General features: G+C 39.0%; 1 protein-coding gene and 1 long non-coding RNA gene across 4 annotated transcripts in view; both read right to left on the bottom strand.

Annotated features, from left to right (window-relative positions):
• Nucleotides 1-9702, bottom strand: part of slc39a10 (solute carrier family 39 member 10) — a 34891-nt gene extending 25189 nt beyond the window's left edge. Inside the window, exon 1 of one of the 3 annotated variants that reach the window (XM_085135199.1) lies at nucleotides 9343-9702. The gene's annotated coding sequence lies outside the window, so the exon portion shown is untranslated. Of the gene's footprint in view, nucleotides 1-1011; nucleotides 1147-7146; nucleotides 7362-9342 lie in introns of those variants that run through there. The other 2 variants (XM_085135198.1, XM_085135202.1) reach the window with 2 other exon arrangements.
• Nucleotides 1-27276, bottom strand: part of LOC146501073 (uncharacterized) — a 404586-nt gene that overhangs the window by 179230 nt on the left and 198080 nt on the right. The gene's annotated exons all lie outside the window — the stretch shown is intronic.

Genomic DNA, 27276 nt, shown 5'->3' with positions numbered 1-27276 from the left:
TATGACACACCTGAGTTTAGGTCATGCATCTCTGCAGACAATCACCAAAAACAGCAGGGAACATAATAGGTTGTGAATTGTTTTTTATCTCACACATAACTGCTGTCCTAAGCAGTCATTCAACAGTGGTGAGACATTACAGCACTGACACACAACAGCAAACTGTTACAGCCTAGCTTAACTGCCTCATAAAGCACAAGCAAGCCTACACTTTGCGGTTACAGAGGGACTACTTTTGTCAAACCGTGGACAAGCATTTACCAATGTTATTGGTAACAACAATGATAAAGGTAGTCATCTCAACAGGTGAAACCAGCAATCCTCTTATCAGAAGTAGCTATTCTGTATATGCATCACCTAGCATACGAACCATCTCATCATGAGCTGCAGTGCAGGTTTCAGTGCAGCAGACTCAGCACAGGTGGTAGGTGAAGACATGTTTTACTACAAACTGATCCCAAGGTACTTTGTCAGCAACTGAAAAACATGGTAAATGAATGACCAAGAAATCCTTCCAAAAGCCGTTAAATGTCCATGTAAAACAAATCTGAGAAAACAAGGTTGGCACATGCCATATGGCTAAACCCCAGTATCCCACTGGGATTTGAAAATAGGTTGTCGGCTTCTGTGACACCTTCAGGTTCACATGTAAACAGACCGCAACGCCCCTTAAACTCCTTGCAGTCAGAGAGCGTGACAATGCTGTACAAACATAAACATCTTTTCTGCATGATGCCACTGACTCACACGTACACTGATGCTGAATTTGCTGTTTACAGCCATGGATTCTGCAGGCAAATTCAAGAAGCAGCTAAATGACACGAGGTTGCTGTGGTGAGACGCAGGTGCATGGCTGATGCTCTGTGGCCTGGAAGCGTGCTCATCACAGTGCAAAAACAGATTCAGACTGCAGTGCTGGATAGTGTACATACAAGTGAACTCCACTATCAGCAAAGGAATACACAATGCAAAAAAGACAACAAAATAAAAGAAATATAAAGTGATCCTTACCTCTGATTTAAAAGTATGCCCAAAACTTGAAAATTTGAACAAAGGCACAAATTCACGCCGGACAAATGCAGAATGTGGACCGCAGCACTAACAAAGGTAACAGGTTGACTGTTTTGAGGCTTTTGAGTCCAGTGATTTAACTAATTTGTGCAGAGAGGTGGGAGGCACGGAGGGGGAATGTGCGTGTCTGAGCAGTCAGGGATCGACCACCTGACCAACTACTTGTGCATAGATGTGTGAAAACAGCTTGATGTGTAATACCAGGACATTCTGCCCATTTTATTATTTGACTTTTGATGTAAACTAGTTACTTGTAAACCTGAAATGACCAAAATGCCCCCTAACAGTGTTGTCTCATATCTGTTCATGAAAAATTTAAAAAACAAATAAAAGAATTTAAACTCCTGTACCTCCTGATGTCTGCACCACTGACCCAAGTCATGTCTACTCAAGTTTTTCTTACACAAGACTGAGATTAGATTAGTTATATTTATTATCATTTCGCACATCTTTGTATCTGGGGCAACTGGAAGACATTACAAACATTCAACAACAACAGGCTCCAAAACAGTAACTTTACTTTAGCACAACAACGCACAAGTAACACACCTATCACCTTCCAAAGCACACAGGACCCTCAGCACTGTGTTTTTCTCAGCACAATTTTCTTGGACACTTAAAATCTTACTGAGTCTGCAATAAAGCAGAAGGTTCGAATACTTACTTAACAACTGCTAGTTTTAAGTCACATAGTCAGCTAACCACAAAAGACACTTAGCTTAATTTTCTGAACATACTACCTTGTGATACTCAAGAACACGCTAATCCTCGTCACTGGGCTGATGGTGAAACGAATAAATACCAGGACCTCTGTGTGGACGCTCTACAGTTACAACATGGCAGCAGTGATACTCTGTGCGGAAGCCTTTGCAGTACTGACTTTACCACAATAAAGTATCTAAACTTTGCCCTCAGCACAGGTGTTGCTTAACTAAAGGTAGTTCAACTCCAGACAGTGAAAGTTAAAGCCACTGGAAAGACTTTATCACCCAAATCAGATTCCAAGGGTATTGTTACCTGAAGCTAAACTAGAAACTGAAATCAGGTGTTAAAAAAAAACACGTAAATGGATAAGGAAGAAAAAAACTAAAGCAGTATTTTGCACTTACAAACCAACTGCAATGAAACATACACTTAGCCACTCTATAGCACCCCACCATGTTCTGCATAATTTCCTGATTTAATTACAGTTAACAGGGAAGTAATGTAAGTAATTAGTAAGACTAATTTTATGGTCAAAGTAGAAAAAAAAATCAAGTGACAACGTTAGATTTAAATCAGTTTCTTATGGTGAAACAAGAGAACATTATGGCCAAATGCCATTTTAGTAATTACACTGCAGGACAAGCCTTACAGAAAAAAAACGGTTATAAACAAAAAAATAAAAATAAAAATAAAAAAATAAAAAAACCACACACACAAAAAAAACCCCAAAAAAACACAGGCTACAAATAATGTACAAGCATTTATTAGAGAAAAATCACTAAAAGGAATTGTAGGTTTAGTCCCGGGCTTGTTAATCGCATTAGTGTTTGCCCAGTTAGACATATTGTTCATATAATACACACTCAGGACAGAAAATTTACTTTGTGATGTGACCAGTGGGGGTTTTTTTTGGCGCTTGCCATCTCTGTATCCCAGTGTAATCCATAAGCAACAAAACCATCTTCAAACACTTTCACATACATGCCTGTTTTTTTTCTCCACACAGTAAGCCAACTTTAGAAGTTTAGCAAGCAAAACTGAGACCAAAACACAATTTAAGCTACAGCATTCAAGCTAGTGTGCATTTGATGTGAAAGATAAATTTGGTCCCACACTCATAATAGATGAACTAAGAGGGTTCCCATCTGTACTTGCTGGAGCCAGATGGTTTTTTGTTTTGTTTTTTGGGGGGGAGGGGGGGGGGGGGGTCCAGCACTGTTTCAATCATATATCTGCCTCTTAAGATTCTTCAGAACTTTTAGTGGTTCTTTAGTGCATTACAAAGCAGCACTTTTTCATTCAGCCCATTGAGCATGTAAAATCTACAATGATTCTTCTGTTTCTTTACCCAGTCTCAGACAAACTTTGATTGTCAGCTGATCGTCTGACATTTGACTCTAAAACATGCAAGTGAACAGCCCAGGGTCTTTGACTTTGTCATATGACCAAAAGAAGTTTTGTGGCTTGTTCAGATGCAATTTTCCAAACCTTTGCATTGCTGTCTGCTTATTCAGAAAGAAGAGGCCTTTTCCTGGGAGCCTCTTTCCAACAAGTTATACTTGTTTTTTCTCATTGTAATGTCATGAACTTTAATGTTCAACGTGCTAAGTGGGGCTTATAGAGCCTAAAATGCAGGTCTTGCTTGTGTTTTCCCCTAGTTTTTCTGACCACTGACCTTGGGCTGAATTGGCTGGTATGTTGACTTCTGGGAAGATGGACAACTTGAATGTTTTCGAGTTGTGAATAACTTTTCTCCATGTGGAATGGTAGACTTCCAATTGTTTGGAAATGACCTTATAACCCTTTTCGCATTGAAGGGCAGCATCAACTGCTTCTCTAAGCTCAAAGCTGATGTCTTTCCTCCTCAGCAACGTGTTAACACACCTCAACGATCCAGACCACAAAACTTCTTTTAACAAAGCATCACATTTGTATTTGCTTGGTGGCACCTGCCTGCTACTTACCCTCTTAACCCCCACAAAAGAATTTCTACTTAGTTTTTCCACATACAGCTTCTACACCTTGGCTTATTTTGTTAAATAAATAATGGCATAGTATAAAAGGTTGTTTTACTCACATGAGGTTTCTTATCTAACGAGATTTTTTGTTTTGCTGTAAAAACCTTAAAATCAACAGAGGCCACACTGTATTCACATGACTGCATATAGCAAAAAAGTTTAGTACCTAAGCATAAAAATTGCAGGATAAACAGACCTGTATTGTAATCTCAGCCTTGGTTTAAGACTGCTGGTTTACAACAACCCTTGTATTATAAACTGAAGCCCTTATGTTTGAAAATCATGTGGTATTTGCAAACTAGAGAAAGTCTAACATAAGTAACTACTTATTGCATTATGGGAATTACAGGATCCAACATAAGCTACTCTTATTAAGGTGCCTACACACTCTGATTTCAGCAATCTTATAAGTTCATCACAAGTTACACTGAGCAACACGAATCTAATAAACATGGACATCAACTTTGATGCAAGTACACTGTATGATGATAGCGCCTGCTATTGAATCAGGGCCAAGAACCACGGCTGTTATTTCTTTTCTATTTTCTACATCCTCTTTAGTTGGAGAACAAATTATACACACGTTTCTTCTTAGTCAGAATCAGTTTTCCTTTTTCACATTTTTTATTTCATTTCATACAGTTTCCTGTTGGTTACTAGCAGACATAGGTCACACATTATCCAAATTTCCTGGATGTCTTTGTAGGCAATGGAGCATAATCAAGAGTCCAAGGAAATGTAGATAAACAGACATGATTCCACTATTTAGTCTATGAATAATGATCAGTATTGGCTAAAATAGCTACGTATATAATTTCTGGGATTATAAAAGGCCACCAATGTGGTGCCACAACATTTGGGACTGCCCAAGACTCATCTAGTATGTACCTGGCTTTAGGGATTAAAAGTCAGTATATCCCAGGAGCCTTTCTTTATTCTGATCCTTCTAGTCCTCCTCACTCAAAGAGTATATCTGAACAAGGAACCACACTAAAAAGAGTTATTTAATTTAATTACCTAACTAAGCAGAACGCATATGTACAGAAGTGTGGACATCTAAATGCTAACAGGTGCTGCACTTGTGAGATCTTTAACCTACTCCCTTAATTGTGGTTGGTTTGGATATGGCATGTAATGCAGTGGAACCACATTGGGGTGGGGATGTAATAAGCCAACCTTTCCAGCTTATTCATTATCTTAAGTACTGGTTAAATTGTGCAGACCAAGCCCTCAACGCACAATTAAGATTATATAACATTAAACGATAAGTCTTCCTTTTCCTGGCCTCTTCATTTGTCTTGACATAGACCAGCATTACCAGGATGTATCAGTATAGTTATTCTGTTACCCAAGTTTAGCAATTCAGCCAACGGCCTTAAGTCAGACCAAAGCACACCTAAATAAATGAGTGTGTATCCTGCAGTAGCTGTTTCATCAATTTTCCACCCAAATGTTACACATATATTTTAAGCAGAGAGTAAATATGATTCAGTACATAGCTACATACTTCAATGTGACTCACTGTATTACATACACCAAATAAGGCACTGTGCTAGGAAGTATTTTTAGCCTTTCTGGTTACATAGAGATGTGAAACTCAGAGCTGCATTAAACTTCATGACATCACTTTCATAGTGCCCACATTACAACATTACATAATATTTTTAAAAGTGTTAGACTAGAAGCTATTTTGCCACAAGGACCACGACCAAGGTGAAAATCTAATTAATTTGTTGAATTCATCTTCCTCAAACTTATTACAACGTTTATTCATTTTTCTTCCCCCTTAATTTTTTTAAATTTTCTATAAAGGTTAGTTTCAACTATTTTATTTAATTACTATATCATAGATGGCATTTGTCAAGTGCAAGATTTAGGGATTTCAGATTAGGTATTACAACCTTCCAAACACCACCAGCTACACACTCGAATCCTTGCCAGGTAGAACTCGCTGTGTTAAAATAAAAAAAAAAAAAAAAAAAATTACATGTATATTTCTTGTTAGTTTTTTTAAGTTTGTAACCAATCAATATTAAAAGCCTACTTTCATTTTTTTTGTTAGGTAATTAGAACAAGTTTGCACAACTAGTTTTTGTAAATAAATTCCCAGTAATGAACATTTTTCCCCTTTCAGGATTCCTTATAGGCAAAAATTAAATGCCAAAGTATTATTATACAAACTTAGTACACCTTAAAACTGCAACTTAATATCGAAGTTAAAGCACTGCCGCTGGACCGAATGTAGAGGAAACACACGCACGCAACCTTTTACTCATGCTGGCTGTTAATCAAGACGGTCAAACATGGCAGTTGCAATTGCAATAAAATTAGCACTGCAAGAAAAGTAAAGGGGGGGGGGGCGGATTTACTCCACTGCATCCATTTTAAGCTTTAGCTATTAGTTACTTTGAACATTTAGTTTTTTAAAACAAATATCCAATCGTTATAGTAGTACAGATTAACTTAAATTAGTTTTACGCGGGTCAGTAAACTCTGCTGGCAACAGGAGGAAAATAAATGTTGGACGCTGAAAAGGGGGATCACTGATTCAATGAGACAGACGAGAAGAAAATTAACAAATGCGCGGACATTTCACCCGGATCACTTTGACGATGCTGATTTCAATTAAGAGCTTATAAAAAGACTTGTGGTGATGCTCAGAAATTTAGTACAATAGAGTGAATATTTATAGAGAGGGAGGGTACTGTTTGAATGTCATATTTGCATATCACCAAATGCAGTCGCTTCACAATGGCAGCTCTCCACGCATGCAGTGTTCGGCAAGGTGGGTGAAAGCCGTGTAATGTCTACAAGTTCAATAAAAATCAGAAACACACAAGCTAGACTAGGGAGAACTGTCTGCTGTTGAGGAATCGCAGTAAAACCGCCAATCACTCATCAATAAACTGATCAGAGGGAGGGCTGAAATCCGCACGTGGTTCGAATATCAGACTAAGCGTGCTACACTTCCGCGTCCTTGAGACGTGATTTCAACACGACAGCGTTAAAAGGCACAAAATGAACACTTGAAGTAGCCGCTTATGTTCAAAACACCGGAATACCTCACAGAGGTACTATTTCAAAGCCCCTGGCTCCACAGTCAGCCCGTTCTCGGAAGGCTAACGCTAGCCTGGAAAGGAAGACAACAATCCAACCAGCTAACATAAGCTAGCAGACGACTCACAGGAAATTAGCTCACAGTCTAGAAAGACCAACGATATAAGGAACGGTGTTATGTTTCGTTACAAATGTTCGCAACAGCGGCGAACAAAATCCACGAGCCGTGGATAACACTGCCCGGGTCCATGTTGTGGGAGTGAATGATAACAAATGGGTTTTTTTATATAGTTACCTCACTCGAGTGCCGTGTGCATCTCCTCTCCGCTCGTTACCAAAAAAAAAAAAAAAGTCGTCCAGCTTTACGTCAACGCACGAGAGACCAGCTCATTCACCAACGCCTGCTGAGAACTTTACGTGGAGTTCGTGGGGGTGGTCCTTTAGTCTACGTAAAGTGCGCAGTACACCAATGAAAGCGCTGACGTTTCTTTCCGCCAAATGGTGTCTGGTCTGTCATATGACTGTCTGAGGAGTTCACGTTCTTTTTTCCCTCAGGCTGTTTGTAAACAAGAACACGGCAAATAATTAAATATTACAATTATTAATGTTACACTTAAGGGAGACGAGGCGCAAATTATAAATAGTTATTATTATTTTACTTCATAAGAAATATATGTGCAGTAGGTAACAGCACAGTTTCAATAATAATAATAAATATTAAATAACAAAAACAGTTTAAAAGCAATCAAGTTAAATTAAACCACTGTATCTTAAATAAAGTCAAGCCAAAATCATATGGTTATAATCAGTTCATTGATTTTACCTCTGCTCTAACTTTATAAAACAAGTTTGTGGAGCATTTCACCCTCTTTGTTATATTTTCTTGGTCTAGTCAAATGACTTTCAATCACCAATAGAGCCAAAGTGACCATTAAAGGAACTTAACTTTTGCTGTTTTTTACCACCAAATTGTGACTGGGTGACTGGACTGTCATATGACTGTCTGAGAGAGATCATGCTCCTTCTTCTTCTTCTTCTTTTCCAGGCTGTTTTTATACAAGAAAACCATAAAGGAATTATAATTCGCAATTAGGAGAAACCAATGGCAATTTCATACTTAATAATTTATTTGTTTATAAGTGACAATAAGCAACAATACAATTAAATAAACTGCATATCGCAATGTTTTTGTTACTTATTTGTGTAAGAATATAATGAAACAGTTTGGCCTTTGTTTGAAAGTCATGAAATATGTGTATCAGGCAGTTCATCTTCTTCGCTGACATTTAGATGAACTTTGCATTGGCTGTTTCTTTCTGCCAAACTGTGTCTGGGCTGCCACATGACTCTAGAATAATCTTCTTGATTCTTTTTTACTCATTTTGAAAAAGAATACTTTACATTCCTTAATAACTTATATATACTTATATAGGCTACAACAGAAAATTAACAAAATGAAAGTGTCTTGGTGAATATAATAAAAAAGCCCATAATTGAGCAGTATGTATATTATTTTTAATAGATCTATAACCGAAAAAGTTAATTCCTTTTATAAGAGGTTTCAGAAGAAGAGATGGGAACTGAGAGAACTGTACAGCCAGCAACAACCTGAGAAAGTGAACAAAGCCTTCGTCAGATGAATACACCCTCTAATTTCAACTCACATCCTCATTACTCGCGATCACTGGCTGTGTCACATTAAGGTCAGCACGTTTGCTCTGACAACAAACATGCCGTGATTACAGGGCGTTAACAGTGTATGACAAAGTGCTCAACTGGAGTTTCTAGTTTTGTGTCAGTCATCCTTTTCTATGAAGTGAAAACTACGTCTTAACATTCTGTCCATTTTACTGTAGTCTTCACTTACTACACAAACATCTCCGTGGCCCACACCAAACATTCAAAGCAGTCACACAGAAGCACAAACAAGGGGGTCTATTAGAAATCTCATTTTATATTCTACTCAAAATAACCATCAGTCTGAACTAAACATGACAAAATGGGAGCAGCTCTGCACTCAACCAGACAGGGAATGTACAGAGGCTGAATAAGCAGCTTAAATAAGCTGAATCTTCCTTTTTTTAATGTGCAGGTTTTTTATTCACTTTAAACAAAGACACAGCTTGTACTCCAGCAACAGAGTATTATAAAAGTACAGGAAGCATACAACGATAACAATAACAACACAAAAATGAGAGTGAAGCTTGCTAAGAACATAACTAAACAATTTTTGTCTTACAATAAAAAACTTGAGCAGGGTTTTTTTTTTTAATCAAAAGCCTGTGTGTGGATTACCACTGGGACATGAAGCCACATGACCATCAGAGGATCATAGCTACCGCTGAAGGCACAGAGGTCATGTCCTCAGCACTGTCTCTGGGAATCAGGGATTTTTAATCACCTAGACAAGGGTTTATATTTATATTACATTACAAAATGTGTCTCCTGATGTGCGCCTCAAAAAAGGAGAACGAGATCTTTGAAGACTTACCTTCAAGACTAAGCTCAGCTGATTTTGCCAAAAGAGGATCTTGACCTTGGATATCACGCAGCAGCATTTATCATCTAAAAAAACAGAACTACTTCTGGGTCTGGACAAACAGCAATCACTGAGGGAGTCGTTAATTTCCATCTTCACCAAGATATCTTGCAGAATACTTTCAGTGTGGCTGCCTGCCAGCTGTAGCTCAGCAGAAAGCTTAGTGATGCAGTAAAAAATGACCCCAAAAATAAAGTAAATCAGTTACCAAAAGAATTTACGTAAGAAAATCCACCAGTCGGAGTTACTCAAACCATATAAAGCCAAAGGTATTTCCTCGTCTGCCTACTCAAATATATATATGTACTTGAGTGACATCCCATTCTTAATCCATACGGCTTAATGTTGGTTCACTCTTTGCAGTTGTAAAAGCTTTCGCTCTTCTCGGAAGGCAAAGTTTGAGGAAGTTTGGAGGTCTGTAGCGACTGACAATGCAGAAAGTCGGTAACCACAGCCTGCTCTGTGATTTTACATGGTCTACCACTTTGTAAGTGACTTACTGTCATTTCCAGTCGATTCTACTTTGTTATAAGACCACTAACATTGACTTTAAGGTATTTTTACAGCTGGATTTTATGCGCAGAGGTGGCATCCTGTCAAGGCAGCACACTGGAATTGACTGAGCAGCCTGCATGCCTCGGTGCTTGATTTTATGATTTTGTACAGTAAGACTGCACAGATTGGAACACCTAAACTGAATGATTTGGATGCTTGAGTGAATCCTTTTGGGAATATAGTGTAATTGTCTGTAAACGCTCCCTTGAGCGCGATCCAGTTATAACATACTAAGTCGTTGAAAAAGCCCATTAAAGTGAGTTATTAGAATAATCGTTATTTTTTGTCATGTAATCTTAAATTCGTCTTATTAAAACAACTGTATGACAAAATTTGGGGTAAAAATAGTATATTTATGGCATGAACACTAACTACCTTAGAGGCTTTGTGCTAGTTTCACCTCTGACCTCTCAGTTTGGTCGCTGATGTATTTACTCTGGACTTTTTATACAGTATATTGAGGCAATGAGATTTAAAACATAACACTCCTAGGAATCCATCAAGGTGAAATGCACTGAGCTTTCATGTCTGGTCATATTATGTGGTACGGTACAGAAGAGGCTGAGCACAGCTGACCTTCACACAGCCTGTGTGTAGGTGGCTCTGAGTGTGTGTGCGTGCTTGCATGTGCAGGTGAGCGTGAGGCATTTGAACGCTCTGATGGGAGCACACAGCTAATTTCTGTTGGCCGCGCACCAGCTGGGTCCACGTCCCTGCTCCTCCCCACCCCAGGTTTGCCTCCTCCCCTCCCACCTCATGTCGGCTGTCTCTCGTGATCATAGGGAGATTAATATCAAGTGATTGGCAGCCATGTTCTCGCTTAGCACTCCAGTCATGGTGCCCCGGGGTCTCTGCCAGTCGTAAAGCAATGGCAGAAGTGCCACTGTGGCTTTCACTGTCATTTAGCCAGTACCCTGCCCCAGCAGACAGAGGATGAAAAGTGCCAATGACTGCATTGAATTATGAGCTCAACTCAGCCCCGGACATATATACAGCCCAGCACAGGGAGCCATTTCCTGCTGAAATGCCTCCTGCTGCAGATTACTGAGGTAATATTTCCTGGACTGCAACTAGAGCGGTTATGGTCTGCAGGCAATCTACCTGACGCAGCTTTTGCCCACAGAGGTGCGACCGGTATGAAAGACGAGGCATTGACTTGTGGCGAAATTGCCCTTTTTATCACACAGTGGTTAAAAAGGTGAGGTGATTTTTAATGAGGACAACTATTATAACGTTTCACACCAAACCGAGGCCATAAGAGGTTGAACAGCTACTATGCACAGTTACAGACACAAGTGAAATAGTTCATTCCAGTTATACAGCATACCCTATTATAAACCTATATTACCAGAGTCAAATTAAGGTCGTACATCTTGAATGTGTCCTTCCATTTGATGGAAATAGACACTGGGGATGTGTAGCCTGGATCCAGTGTGTGTGTGCATGTTCCTGGCTGACATTTTGCTGATACAGAGCAAAACTGGCACCCCTGCTGGAGCTCTGTCCTGGAGGGCAGCCAAAGACGGGGGGAAAAAAAGAGAGAAAACTGGAGCGAAGGGGAGAGATACGACAAGTGACAAGTTTTAAATATCAGTTCATTAGCAACCTGTAAACCTATCTAATGAGCACTCATGGATTTTTCATTCTCTTTAATCGGGTGGAGGTTGAAGAAAGGTGAGAGCGCTTGCTTGTTTTCCCCTCGGGTTTGTTGTACTTGCCAAAGCTATAATGCACACACATACCACTGCAATAGCCAACGAACAGCTCCCCACCCAACAAGCTCACACGCTGTCGATCAATGCGAGCAGGGGAAGAGCGTCCAACAAGCTCCATTAGGCTGCATTTGGTCCATATGAATATCCACTGATGAAGCAGATTGACTTCTTGACAGTACTAGTCTTCAGAGACCTGTCTCATGATTGGGATCCATCAAAGACACCCAGTGTGTTCTTTGGAAAATACAGCTGATCTTAAAGGTCCAAAGGTGTTCACATGTTTTTTTCCTAATTCATGGAGCCCAGTAACAAGGTAAATTGCAATTGTAAATGACTTATTTATTTCTAAGATCATGGCTACTACTCATTTAATCTTTTGATCAAACTTCTTTCTTCGTCAGGTAAAAAGACAAATGAATCCCACAACTACACACAGTTCCCACACACACCTCCTTTTATCGACATATTGACTTGCGTGGGTATTTGAGCAAGTGGATGACATTCTTGGTTACATTCAACCCAGTGACACCAAGCTGAACAGTTCTTCTTGTTATCTGATGCAGTAAAATTGTTAAAAGAACCACAGTCAGACTCTTTAAAGAAACAAATTAAAAATTAGACATACAGCATACTGTATGTCTCACACTGCGAATGACTTATACATCACTTAAGTCATTTTTAAATGGGTCAGAACAGCCCAGCCTATTTTTTAAATAATCTTTTTCAGGTGCAGAGAGTTTCAAATAAGACTCGAGGCCATTGTTTCTTTTCTCTTTGTTCAGCTTTACATCTTAATCTCTTCTTGGAATCAGTCCGCTTGCTTGTCATGGTCTATTTGCTGCGTAGTTTTCTGATCCAACTAAATTGGTGGATGGAGACTTTTTGCTTTAGGTGAAATGGCTCAAAATGCATGGTGCCACAGCCAGTTTTTGCTCATTTTTATAAATGAGTGTCTATTTTAAAGCATACTGTATGTGTTACATCCATCATTCCTTGCAAGCATGTTTTCCCACTGTCCTCCAGCAGGCTGTTTCAGAACTATTTACATAAAATCTCCATGATTCATGACCACCTACTCTTCCTGTGGGCTTGAGAGGACCCTGGGGCCACACCTTCAGCCAATGAGAATACTGTCTAATGAATAATGCAAGATTCCAAACACTGCATCTTTTCTGCAAGTAACAGCTGCGGGTGAAGGCTTCAGAATCTCTGCAAGGGTGCGGACATCTTGATTTGGTCATCATCTTAACAGGTCACGATAGAAATTCTGACATAGAAGTCACACAGGTACTCAGTGAAGGTAGGGGCTCATGAAAAAGGTATCCATGTGTTTGGATTTTCTAGTGTAAGTTTTTCATTTTGTAATTTTTTTTCTCCACATTGGGCCATAAAAACTCACAAATGAACGGACAAACACAAAGTTTAACATGGATCCTTTTATTTATTTATTTATTTATTTTTTTCCATTCCTGCAGTTCACATTATAATCACATTAACACATGTAACAAATAACTGTTTATATCTTTGATTTTGTCTGTGTCAGCTCCTGAGGGATGTGTAGTTATTAGAAATTAGTTATGAGTTATTAGCTTGATTAGAGCTGATGAGAACATAAAAAACAATGGTAGCGATTTAGGCTACAAAAGTATAAAACTGGGTCAACATAGTTTCTTTTTCTGCTTAGTATGAGACAGTAGTTCATTGTTGATCGTGGTATGAAGGCTTTGTAAAGTTACATTTTGTTGTCTTTGTGTTCGCCATGACTTGCAGGTTTCATTCGTGAGAAAAATTGTTGCTTTTGTTGGTTAAGAATTAGAGTGGCGCCTGCTTTAACATTCATTTCCAATAAGGGAAACTTCTACGTGCATAGATCTGTTTCTTTTATGGCAAAGACAACACGGGAGACACAGGTGTTCAAGTTCCCACAGGGGTAAAATACTGTACGTGCAGTGTTATTCTAGGCTCCTTTGCAAGAGCTGATTTCTGTGCAAGATCAAGTGTTCACAGTGACACAATACAATTCTTTCAAGTCAGTTTCATCTTTTCCCCTGCACAGAGGCTTGCGTTTGATTCCTGACAGCCTTGACATTTTCTCAAATTCAGCCGCAGCGCCTCCTGTCAATAACAGCTGTTGTGATATTTCATCTTCTTGAGATCTTAAAGGGAAGGAATGGGCATGTTCAAAGGCTCCCTGCAGAGAAACATCATTTTACAGGCCTTTAAAATCTCATGTCTACATACCAGAACCAATCCAAGAACATTTTTATTTTTCATTTAAAAAAAAAAAATTCTCTTAATGACACGACAAAGATAAAGGGAAGGATCTGACAACACGGTGCCATCTGCAAAGAGAGAGCTCTGCTTATGCCATTCGTACTTGTACTTCTGTAGAATGCACACATTACATGGTTGTTAAAATGATGTAATAAGTAAGTGGAACGTTCTGATGGTCTGCTGCAGTGTAGTCATTAATTGCAGTGCTCCTAATGTTTTTATTTTTACCCCACACTCATCTTCTCACTCCATTCTAGCATCATTTATTAGCCAAGAGGTAAATCTAAATTAGAGCTGATGAAATTGCCAACCTTATGAGGTTTTGACAAGCAGTGGTAAATGACAGGGAACTGCTCAGATAATCCGTTTATGTACTGGAATTAAATGAGTCAGCCAGATGCCAGATGGCTCCAAATCTCAAACACACCGACCAGCCGAAACACTAAAACCTTTAAAAGGTGAATTATGTACTGCTGATCATTTATCCTGACATTTGGGATGCTACTCTAACACGTACCACCCACCAACCCAGTATTGCAAAATGTCCACCTGTCCATTTCACACTTTGCCTCACGCTTTGCCTCGCCAAAATGTTCTCTCCCCCTGCATTACCGGGGGGCGCGTTATATTATTAAAGCCGCAAAGTCAGGGGCAAGCAAAAAACCTATGAAGTACAATTTACGGTCCTTAATTGCCAGAAACAATTAGGCGGCTAATATGTATATACGTGCAAATGTGTTAATAATGTCTATTTAAACGCTTTCATGTGATTATTTTCATGTTGATTGGAAATAAAATATCTTCCTCTGCTGTTACGGCAGCTTACTGGAACTTTGGAGAGGCAAAACGTATTCCAGTAGTTTGCAGACTGCCGTTGTGGTGTCAGAAGGAAGGAGTTAGGGTACACTGTGGACAGCTTGTCAGTCTATGGGAGGCAACAACGGTAACCATTGCACCAATGTGACATCAAGAAAATTATTGTCTGTAATAAAAGAAACAGACCAGTAACCGCAATTACCTGGTCTTTGCACGAGCAGCAACATGGGGCATTCTGAGGATTTCTTTGCTTGAATCAATTAATATATCTGTCTTTGACATTTATTGCTTGCATGATATTTACAGCTTCAAGGGAAATCATTTTAATAAGGGCACGGGGTGTGATACACTGCAATCCATGCAACTACAGTGAAACATGTAATATTACTACAATGCGCTTGTACATGTCTTCAGTTTTAATTAGTTAAACTCCCGGCACATTTTTATTTAAATTCCAGCACAATCACTTCACCCTTTTCATCTCCAGCTCCTACATTTTGACACCTGTGAAAACCCGGATTCTTAGGAGAACACAAAAACAAACTTATGAGACCCGTCACTCCCATGAAACATTTATTCTGGGTGTCATTCCCACACATCTGTCTTTTATTCCTTCTTCTTTGATTGCGTCATTTTCCTTTTCTGTCTTCGGCAACTTGTCTACAGACAAAAAAAGAAGACAAAAATCCACCTATAATCACCGCAAATAACATCCATCCATTCGCTTCCGCTTATCCTTTTCAGGGTCGCGGGGGCCACTGGAGCCTATCCCAGCTGTCATAGGGCGAGAGGCGGGGTACACCCTGGACAGGTCGCCAGTCTGTCGCAGGGCCAACACACAGGGACAGACAACCATTCGCACTCACATTCATACCTAGTGACAATTTGGATTATCCAATTAACCTATCCCCACAAGCTGCATGTCTTTGGATGGTGGGAGGAAGCCGGAGTACCCGGAGGGAACCCACGCAAACACGGGGAGAACATGCAAACTCCACACAGAAAGACCCCGGCCTGATGTTGGAATTGAACTCAGGACCTTCTTGCTGTGCGGCAACAGTGCTAACCACCGTGCCACCGTGCTGCCGCAAATAACACTTTAATAATAATAATGTTGCCACCAGTAACACACAAATAACTCAGTAAAAAATGTTTGCTTTAAGTAAGACAGCTTTTCATATTTACCAGGTATGCCAGGCATCCCAAGGAGGATTAATCACAACTTATATACCATAATAAAAAAAAATGGCTGACATTTAGATTTCATTTGCATGGGAATTTTTTATCTTTTGTTCTTAAAAAAAAAAAGAAGTTTGTTACTAATGCCCAATTTTTGCAGTGTTTTATAGTTACAGATAGCCCAAAGCACTGCAAAGCAATTCAAAAGGTGATTTGATATATACAGATTTTATTACACTACCCAATCATTACCATAATTTTACGAGTTTTCCGTCACATTTGTTATGGAAACTGTTCTACTGATGGCTGTGCCGTGCCTCAACCCTGACATCCCAAATCCGTTTTCCAATGTGCTGTCACAATCCATCAGTTTAATTTGAAAGATCACAAGCGTGCTTAGCCACGAGCGTCAATGCTGTTATTCAATAAGACGACCATGCTTAATTCTTCATGTCTTAAGGAAACAGTGCAAGAGGAATGTCTCTTTCCCTTTTATCTGGAGCAGATATCTGTTGCTATGTGATCAAGTAAATGGCAATAATTTCCTCAGTGTCACAGGTCGACTTCATGAAACACAACATCCTATTCTAACACGTAAAAGAATAATGAAAAGGGACTTACAGTAACTGCATGGAAACGTCAGGAAATATATAAAAAAGGAGAAAAAACACAGATTAAATCAGGTTCCAAACTATGACAAGTGACATCGTGTTGTCAGCCAGTAAATTAGTCTATCTATGATAATGACTTAATTCTGAAACTTTTGCCAGTAGCAAATCCAAACTTGTTTTCCCAGAGTCTAGACAGCAGCGGAGAAAAAAGACCTTGGCTGAATTTTCCTTTTAAAAACCGTTTCAATTAAAACGGCTGAGCTGCCTGATTTTGTTAGTGAGCACTTGTCTCGGCACAGAAACTCACTGGTCTTTGTGGAGCAAATAAACCGTTTATCTACAGACAGTATTCATCTAAACCTTGACAGCATTCATTTCAATCTTTTTACCAAATTTCCTTTTGATTAATCATTTTTGTCCTGATTGGTATTCTAATCTCATCCAAGAAACCAGTAAAGTTTATGCAATATTTCACTAAACTCTGTACTAATTTAAAGTGATTCTAATTTTTAATAATCTGGCTTTCAAGGGCACTTTTTCTTTTTACCACAAGACCTAATCCCTGCTTCAGAAACTCGATCCAAAATGAGCAGAACAAGCCAAAGAGAGTTCACATTGTAATTTGCATGCTGGCCCTTAGCAGGAGCTTAGTTGGCGTATGCCTGAGGCAGACTGTGCCACTGTATCCTCCAAAGAAAAGTCTGCCTTATCACTACTAGGGAAGTCCAAAAAAAAAGGGAAAAAGAAAACAAAAACTTGTTTTAAAAGTCATCAAGCGTGGAATAGTTTCCCTAGTGTTTCATGATGTCCGATGACATTTAGATAGGAGGCAAAGGGCTCTCTGTTTGAGTTCATTAATAAAAGTTTAAAACACAAAGTGAAGGCAGATAACTTGGAGTTATTTCCTCTAAAGGTCAAGTGAATCTCATGCAATTACTGAGTGACCGGCCAACTCTAGATTGTGCCAGAAATAATTGAAAAAGGGAGTGAAGAAAAGAAGCACTTATGCATGAGCTACTTGTACAGTATAAAGTGACTTTTCCTGGAGCGTATTGCGTCATATAACACTAAGCTATACAGAGCCAAGTAATAACAGAATGTTGCAAACACACAGTCAACACAAATACCACGCTGTAGGTTTATAAAACAGAGCCATAGTACCCTACTGCAGCAGGTCCATCAATGCAGCAACAGCAAAACTCAGCAAAGTAACAGGTCTATTAGACAGGAGGCCTTTTGTTTGCATATTTACTGAGACACGCCCGGAATTTACTCTGGATCCTCAAGCTCGTTAAGTCAGTAGGTGATTCCAAAATGTCTGTAGGTGGGTGGGGATGCAAGGTAAATCAGGTGCTTAATTTGCATAGAATAAAGTGCTGTACATCTTTGTTAGTAAATGTCGGTCGGTTACTTTTTACTTTTGGTTTCACTCACTGTTCAGGTTTAGTGTCTTAAAATTACTTGGTTGCATGTAGGAACTATGCAAGAAACATCTCCTGGATGCACTGGCACACATCCTCAGAGATGTATCCTGGGGTCATCAGGATACAGGTTTCCGTCTCGCAACATCACACACATTCCCCCGGGCGACCCAACCGGGGGTGATCAGACCCCGACTTGTGTACCAGTAGCTACCCACGGATCAGCCCTCTTAATCCACAGCCACCTTGTGGCTTTCTCTGCCGCTTTGCTCACGGCCTGGATGGCCGTCTTCTAAAATAAATGAAAGTAGCAGGATGGAGAAATGTATGTGGAATAGGCTAATGATTACTTCATAGTGTTGCTGTCAGAGGTTGTTGTAATTTTGGTGATAATATCAGTGGTTTCAATACTATTGTGCCACTCTGATGCCTGATTTTTGAAACAGCACCAGCCTTTTTTTGGCTGGTATGTGTGAAAATGATTCTAAACTGTGTACTGGCAGTGCATTACTGGAAAAGGTATCTCTGTGTTTGGCAGTTCTGTATAAAAGGAGGATTAAATTCTGGGAAAGAAAAACATATCAAAGGTGTCCCTAGAATGCTTCGACTCTTACTGCTACTAGAAGACAAGTTTAATGTTGTAAAGGACTTAATGAGAGTTTTATAATGTGTATTCAGCATAGCTTTAAATTGTTAAAGATCCATTTCTATTACTGATATAAAAAGGAGAAGAAAAACAAACAATTTGGATTAAAATGCCACATAAAAGTAGTCAATTTCTAACATTATTACCAGTTATTGTACGCCTCTTATATAATTCAGGCAGCTTTGTTATTAAGCTTAAACTGTACAGTATCTGCAGTCGCCTGATATTGTACAGACGAGCATACAGTCAAGCTGCCAGACACACACACACACACACACACACACACACTTGCTATGTCTTGGCCAATTATACTTCATCAATACAACTTGCCATTTAAACATTCAATATAAAGGAAAGTGGCTGACACATTTCATTTGTGCTTGGTGTGCCCACTGGTTTCTTCATGATCTCTCAGCTTTATCTTCTGCAGACATGGCCAAGTGTGTTATGCAACCTGTTTGATCGTTCTGTAGAGCTGCTTTGCAAGAAAAGGGAGGAGATGATGATGTGAAGGATTTTATTATGAAGGTGTCCCTGGGTCAGATGTCTATATATGAGGAATGTGTTTTGTAATTTGTTACTTTTATCTTGGAGAGTATAATAAATGTCTGGATCTCACATTTAAGATCATCTGGGTCTCTGTACGGCTGTCTGTATCTCTCTTATTATTATCTGAACAGTCTGGCAGGAGAATGCAGAGAACTTTTTCCAGCTAGAAAGTGAAATTTTGACACCTCCAGTGCAGATGTGACAGCCATAAGCATGTCAATGGTCCTGCCATAAAAGAACAACAGAATTATTGTGCTATTGTTTAATGGGAAACAGTTCTCTGTGACCTTCTTGGAAGTAGTTCACATGGTTCTGAATGATCAAAAAAAGAATAGAGCTCATATAGCACAAGGCATTTATTCAAGCAATAAAACTGAGCTCATGCATGCATGCCCTTTTTGAGCGCTCTTGCTGTGTCTGTCTTGGATTTCTTCTTCTGTGCATGAAACACACACCTGTTCCTGTGAACATTTGATCAAAAGCAACTCTTGACTGTGTAAAAAGTGATGGATGCAAACAAGCACCTATCACTGTGTATAGTTTCTGTTAGCAGGAAGGTAATGTTGGAAATAAAGCCAGACCGCAGTTAAGAACAACAACAAAAAAGCTATAAAGCCATCCAACCTAACGTTAGATAATTAGTGTGGAAATCTGCTTACTGAGAGTGCAACAGCTGCATTGCTTTTTGTTTTTTTGTTTTTTCATTTTCATCTGCCAAGAGAATTTTGGCATTGAATGCTGTGGATAAAAAATAACAGTCATATGCAAGTAATTTGCATTTACAAATATGTTTTTGGACAAAATGTGTGGGGGATGCGTATCAAGAATACAAAGAATCCTTAATGTCCAAGCCTGTGTAGCTGCAAAATGCTTGTATCATATCTGCCAAATATTTATCGACACATCTCAGGTTTTTATTCATTCCTTATATCTGGGAACTACAGAGGGGTCAACAGGTATAAATGTCTTAGACAATCTTTTTGTTTTATGTTGCTGTGTTTTCTTTTTAAACTCTAGTTTGGGATTAGCTCAAAATGTAAAAACTATATATAACCCCCTTTAGAATAGCTATAATGTTTATCATTTAATTGACTGACATTTGTTAACAGTGCATGGAGCAAAAATACAACTGAGACCAATGGGAGTTTCATTTGTTTTGGGGTTTTAATCCATCCATCCTTCCATCCATCAATCCATCCAGGATTACAGTTGGGCTGGAACCTGTCCCAGCTGACATATGGGAAGAGGTGAGGTATCCTGGACAGGGTCCCAATTTATCACAGGGTTAACTGAGAGAAAGAGGAAACAAGCTCACATTTACACCTACAGTTAACTTAGAATAACCTAACATGTGCCTTTGAACTATGAGTGCTCAGAGAGAACCCATATAGCCAACATGCTAGCTCCACACAGAAAGGCCTCACCCAGCCAGTGGACTCAACCCCAGGACCTTCTTGCTAGTTTATGCCATCCCATAAATATTGGAAATCATTTCAAAATTTTGCCCTCACTTGACTCAATTTTCTAATATTAAATCCCCCAACTGTTGAGATATTTTAGTTTGCAAAAGTCTTAAACAGCTCTGCAGACCAAGAGTCGCACTGCTAGCATGGCTAAAAATAAAAGAAGTTTGTGGGTGGAGAAGTTCTGAAAAGTAAAAACCAACGACTTCTTCTGCCAATTGAAGTTCTGCACCACTTTTTCAGTGACTTATGACTAATTGATTAAGTTTTTAACTATGTTATCCAGTGCACATACTGTAGGTTCATAATCATCCCAGTTCCCTCATTTATGTGGCAGAACATGAAACAAGTGGCTCCAGCTTGATAAATGCAAATTTCTCACAGAGATATTCTCTATTTATTATGTATAAATGTAGTTTGGCAAAGAATAGCTCCAGTAGGTCTCTGGTGAATAGAGCAAGGCAGAAAGAGAAGCCTTCTCTAACCCACAATATGTTTTGGCCCATTGGGAGGTAACTCTCCTCTGTGCATATTATATTGTACGTCGTGGAAGCATTTTGGGCCAGAATGAATAAGTAATGGGACACAGAGTAAAGCAAGAACAAGTAGGTTGAATATTTCATCCCTCCAGTCCTATGCTGTGACCTAAAATTTTGGACTCTACTACAATAGACTAGTGGCAATTCAAAAATATCATGCAAATAAATGAAATTGTTCCCACTAGAATGAAAATGGTTCCAACTTTAATAGTTTGAGGGTTAGAGGAAGATTTTGACTGCAGCAGACATTAATCGGTCTGACTCTTTAATATGAGTTATAAAGGCTCAAAAGGAGTGTGATTTGTAATTGCTTCAGTGAACTTGGCAGCAGGTGTTGAGGTTTCCATAAAAGGGGAATGGTTTCCGAACAATACAGAAATTTTCAGTGGATGCAATGAATTTTGATCTGCTTGAGTCTTTTGGACTTTTATAGCCACACCGATTCCTTTCTTATTTCCCCAGTGTTAACATCAGATTTGTCAAGAAAATAACATACCTTATTGTACTTTCAGTTTTATAGCAGCCAGTCTTAAACTTTTAGCAAGAAATTTGTACTTTAATGTAAAAATGTAAAGAATCCAGGACCATTTTTAATCGTTGATAGACTTGGAAATAGGCGGGTTAGTGCTTTTCTACTCTCACTGCCCACTCAGACCTTATTTATATCACAACTGTGCCTATGAGCAGTTTAGAATCAAACATTACAATCAAATATTTAGAATCCCATTCCTAACTAAGGCAGTTGTGGCATCATTAATTAACCTAACAAGCATGTTTTTGGACTGTGGGAGAAAGCTGGAATACCCTGAGAGACCTCACACAGGCACATGAAGCAAGTATCTACAAAATCCACACATAAAGGCTACAGCCACCCATTAAAGTTCAATGTTTTTTTAACTTTAAGAAAAAAGTAAAAGCAGATTAAGCAGGATATTCCCGATGTCCTTTCCCCTAGGGACTCTTTCCAGTTCCTCCCTGAGAATCCCAAAATATTCCCAGGCCAGACGAGATACGATGGGTTCTAGGTCTACTCCTGGGTCTCCTTCCAGTTTGGCATGCCCAGGAAGCATCCTAACCAGATGCCCGAACTGCCTCTACTGGCTCCTTTTGACAGGCAGGAGAAGCAGCTGAGCCACCTCTGAGAGGTATATTTGACTAATTTCTCTTTATTTGTTTCTCCTGATACTGAAACTTAAAATTCAGAAAACAAAACAAAACAGTTCCAATGTGTATATTTCACTGCTTGGACCTACTGAGCTTTCAAAAAAGGGTGAATATAGTTAAATTGAGGGTCAACAATTAGCCCTGTTGGATAAATCTGTTTAGATTGTAGCTTTGTTAATTTTTTAACAAATTCCCTTTAGATATTTTACTCTGAGGATTTGCATTTTGCTCCCCCACACAGTTTCCTGCAGTTCCAGCTTTCGTGCCCTCTTTGATGGTTGTAAAGCCAACATGAGTCAGAGTTTTCTGACAGGCATGGCACCTGTTCACCGTAACATCTGTCTGTCAGAGCCTGTGATAGAAAGTAATAGAGTTTGGGAATTTTTCTTGTTAAGGGACAGAAAATCATTAGGTTTGCAAAATATGCCAGTATGATGAAGTTTAATATGAACTGATTGATATACTTTGCAAGTACTGCCACTGATTGATAGATTTAAAGCTGCATTATTGAGATTCTGAAGGGCAATTATGATGAGGAAATGAATGACGAGAAATAACAACAAATATGAGAGAGACTGCTGAGCAGACTCAAGCCGAGTCTGTGCTGTAGGAATAATAAATTTTGTTGCTACGCAACTACCACTCATCTGTCAAAAAGACAATGCTGGCTTCAAATATGATTAAAAACGAAAGAGGACGAGCGCCAGTTGTCACATCTCTGTGCGGGGACTGAGACATGTTTCATGTGCAGAGCAGAGGACAAAACATGTCCCACGACACACAAACAGCTTCTTCAAATCAGAAAATGATGAAAGGAGAGCAGCTTTGAATATTTTGAATCAGTTTAAGTAAGTGGGTGAAGTCTTGTTATTATTGACGCATGGGGCAGACTATTAGCAGGCATTGACTGTTGGATCTGTCCTTTGCTTTTTCTAAATTTAAACAGGAGGAAAAGCACTCTGAGCCCACTGAATGAGAGTGAAAACAAGAAAGAAATGTTCTTAGCTTTTATAATGTAACAATAAGACCACAACCACCGCACATAAAATAGAGGAAGCAGGACGAGAGAGACAGAGAGGAAGAGGAGACAAAGATGCACTGAAGTCACATAAACAGGCTGAGGCCTATTTTATTCTGGTGTCCTTTCTCTGGATCCAGAGTCAGGACGCCAAACCAAGCTGTAGGAAGAGATTGAGGGGTCTCACGTTTGATCAGTGTAGAAGCTTTGTAGGAGTGCAGGAGCAACTGTATGTTTAAAGAAACTGATTTTGGTCGCTAACCAAAGTGGTTTCCAAAGTGGAACCACCTCAGGGAACCTCGAGTTAGAACGTGGGGCTCTAAATAAATTGTACACAGTGTTCTGAACTCCAGCAATGAATAGAAAAATCTATTCATTGCTTATCTATTCATATCTTAAATCTATAAAAAAGGGGCTTTTAGTTTAACCTAAAGATGATGATGAGCCTTAACTGAACACAACAAGCTCCAAAGCAAAGACTGAGACATCTGTGCCTTGACTTCATCAGATGCCGGATTCTATCTCAACTGTTATAGGGCAAGAGGCGGAGTACATCCTGACCCACTCGCCAAAAAACACTTCTGTTGTGTTTTGTGTGCTTTTGCAGCTTTTTCTATTTGCTGTTTTTTTCTAAAGTTGCAAGTGTGTTTGACCTGTCAGGGCCATTCATTTAAAAGAAAAAAAGCCCGCTCATTGACAGCGGCAGTGGACCGCTCTCAACAAATGCCCTTATTTCTGTCCACAAGGACAATCAGCAAGATTATGCGACAAGCGACTGGGGTGAAATTCATAAAATTTGGTAGATATGTGGAATATGTATCACTTTCTTTAAATATGCAAAGCAGGGCACTGGATGTGCTCTCTGACTACTCTTGTTGATTGAATCTGTTACACAGGGTTCTAGCATTACAATGACCTGCCTGCTAAACAAGTACAAACCGGCCTGTTTAAGCTGTAGCGCAATGCAAAGTCAAAGCATGCTTTCTGTTGTTGTTATTTGATTTTTTCTATAGTTAGCCTTATGTTTGCTCTTATTTGTACTTTGTATTATTTCATTTATTATTGTTAACTACAGAACTGTTTCAGCTCTGAGTGAACATTAAGGTTGAGATTTTTTTTATTGACTTTTAGTGCCATTTGTTTACTTTGGGTTTGAGTTTGAAAGTTTAATTTTGGTTTTAACATCATTCATCACCTGCCTCTGTCAATGTACAGTTACCTAATGTGTTTTTACAATTATGTATAATTTTATCATTAACTCCTCAGTCTTAAGTGGAAAACGTTATTTATACAAGTCAGTTTGTTAAATGGTCTTTATTACTTTGATTGCCAGGAAAAACACCAGAGATAATGTGCAACAGTGACTTTGGAGTTTTTCTTTTCAGCTACGGCGACCACATTGATGGTTATTCATGCCTCCTCCAGAAGGACTGTTTTGTGCAGGTCGGCTCTGACGGGCAAATACGTGATGCCTGGAATAAGGGCAGTGCAGAGGGGGAGGGCTTGATTCACAACCCTCATTAATAGTCGCAAGCAGTGGCACCATCTAATTATGAAGCTCATCCATCAACTGTAACAAGAACCGTCATCGATATTTAGTTGGGCATAAAAGCCGGCACACTCTGCTTTATATGCTAAGCAAGACGCCACAAAGAATTTGCAAGTTTCCAATCTTGACACTAATGGCTTTCCATAATTTAATGAATGATGCATTAAACTGAGTTGGGAACCTTGGAGAACTGAAGGAACGAGCTGGGAGATACAAACAAGTCACAGCCTGTAATTTACTTGAGAAACTCTTGACCCATGTGAGCAAAGCGAGGTAGGAAGGAGGTGATGCACTGCACACATTGCCACTGCTGGTTCAACAGAGCAGGGACTTGGTTGGGTGTTAATGTGTGTTTTTTTTTAAGTGCTGTCACACGAATGCAAAGGTCAAATCTGTCTCATGCTAATTAACACCTCTTAATTATAATGAACTGAGCGATGGGCCGTGCATATTAGAAGGAGGAGAGATGAAGATGGATAACGGTTGAAGTTGTCAATCGTTGCTCTTTGAACCGCAGCACACAACAGTCACACAGCTGCATGTGTAATGAGCAATGTGAGTAAATACCCTGACACAATTGTCTCTGCAGATAAACTTAATAATACCCAATAATTATGATTATGACTTCTATGCACAACAAAAGGATGTATCGTTCCAAATGAATCGCTGAACAGAATATGGATTATGACTTGAAAAAGCTGCTGTTTAACGCTGTTTTCGGTCACTTGCTCATTCATGTTTTGTTATTAACAGAAACGAAGATTTGTGTTTGTTACTGTGAGCTTCGTTCTCTTGGGTTGTGAGATAATTTGCACTGCCGACACATGCGCGTTGAAATTCTTCCTTTCAGGGCTGCAATTTTTTCCTCTAATGAAGCCATTATTTTGCCTGTATCAAATTTAGTAGTGTGAGGTTAATGGCTTCATTAGGCAACAAATCGCCACCCAGGGCCTGTGTAACGCACTTTGCCTTCCTGTCTTGGCTATATTTCATCGTTTGCCATCTATGAAAGTATGAAATTACAAGGGAAACAGATTAGACCAGGCTAACAACATGGAATGCTTTTATTGCACAATGTGATTCAGAGCAACTATTCATAATAACAACTGGCTCTGAGGTGGTGATTTAGCACAGACATCAGTCTGAAACCAGAGATGGAGATATACATAATTAAAAGAAAGGTGTCTTCCAGTTTGGTATTTCTGAACTTTTGTAAGCAGTGAAATATGTGGACAAGGAAATTTTTCTTCAGGAAACTGGAAGCAGATCATTAAATCTGAAAATTTCCCTGAAGAAATCCTGCAACACAACAAACACAACCTCCTAACACTATGGAAAGTGCTGATCTGTTTCACAGTGTGTTTACGGCAATAACAAAAGTCTAAAGAAAAAGGCTCCGAAACCTCTTCATTAAACCAATGAGAAACCATGTAACACAACAAGGCCGACTGTCCTCCTTCACATTCTGGATTACCTTAAAAACAATAACTATGCTGCCCTCGCCCTGAGTTTCTTAGTTTTCAACACCTAGACAGCAAGATAACGATGCTCCAATAACCAGACTTATTTTCCTTCATTGTGCTGCCTTATTGAAGAAAGGCCTCTGATCATTGCCTTCACTTTGATCATCGTAAAACTGAAAACATATATAATACTGTATTAGCAAACTAACATTGTAAAGTAGCTTGTTAGCTTGCTTAGTGCAAGCTAACAAGCTAAAACGTTCATACACAATTAAATGCACAAATTATCATACCATTTCTTTAAAAAAAACAAGAGACAATTATTATTTTATCATCTCTCATACTTACTGACAAATCTCGTCCAGTGCAACAACATTTTAAGGTCCATATCAGCTTAAAACAACAGTAAGTTGGCAGCCATCTTGGATTTTCGCTTTCTCTATTTTTTTTCTTTTTCCAAAGTAATCAAAACGATATTAAAAAGCAGCCACAAGAGGGAGCTCAAGGGCAGTTTATGAAGCCGTATTATCCAGCGTAACTTATAAAAGGGAGAACAATAACAATAAGAAGTACACTGCGTAGTATTTACTTTTACTGGAAAAATATTGTAGTTCATGTATAAACATTATGTAGGTGTAGATAATCGATAATATGTACTGACAGATATGATACATTTTGAAGTCATCTTGAAAGAAAAGCAGATGTGAAGTATAAAAGTGAGGTAAGAGGTCAAATGTGACGTAATATTTGTATGCAAACTATAATGATATTTAGAATCCCAGTGTTACAGTATGATTTCCTAAATGTTGCCAATATAAACAAAAGCAGTAGTATTTTTAAGGCTTGTTTTAAATATAAGATATTAATGATTAAATTATTTGACCTTGAAGAAGAAGTCAGAGGTCCAAGGTGATATTTAGTATC

Source organism: Neolamprologus multifasciatus, chromosome 16 (genome assembly GCF_963576455.1).
Source record: "Neolamprologus multifasciatus chromosome 16, fNeoMul1.2, whole genome shotgun sequence".
In the NCBI taxonomy this organism is placed as follows: domain Eukaryota; kingdom Metazoa; phylum Chordata; class Actinopteri; order Cichliformes; family Cichlidae; genus Neolamprologus; species Neolamprologus multifasciatus.
The sequence above is the reverse complement of the archived record's forward strand: the minus strand, read 5'-3'. Positions and strand labels throughout refer to the sequence as shown.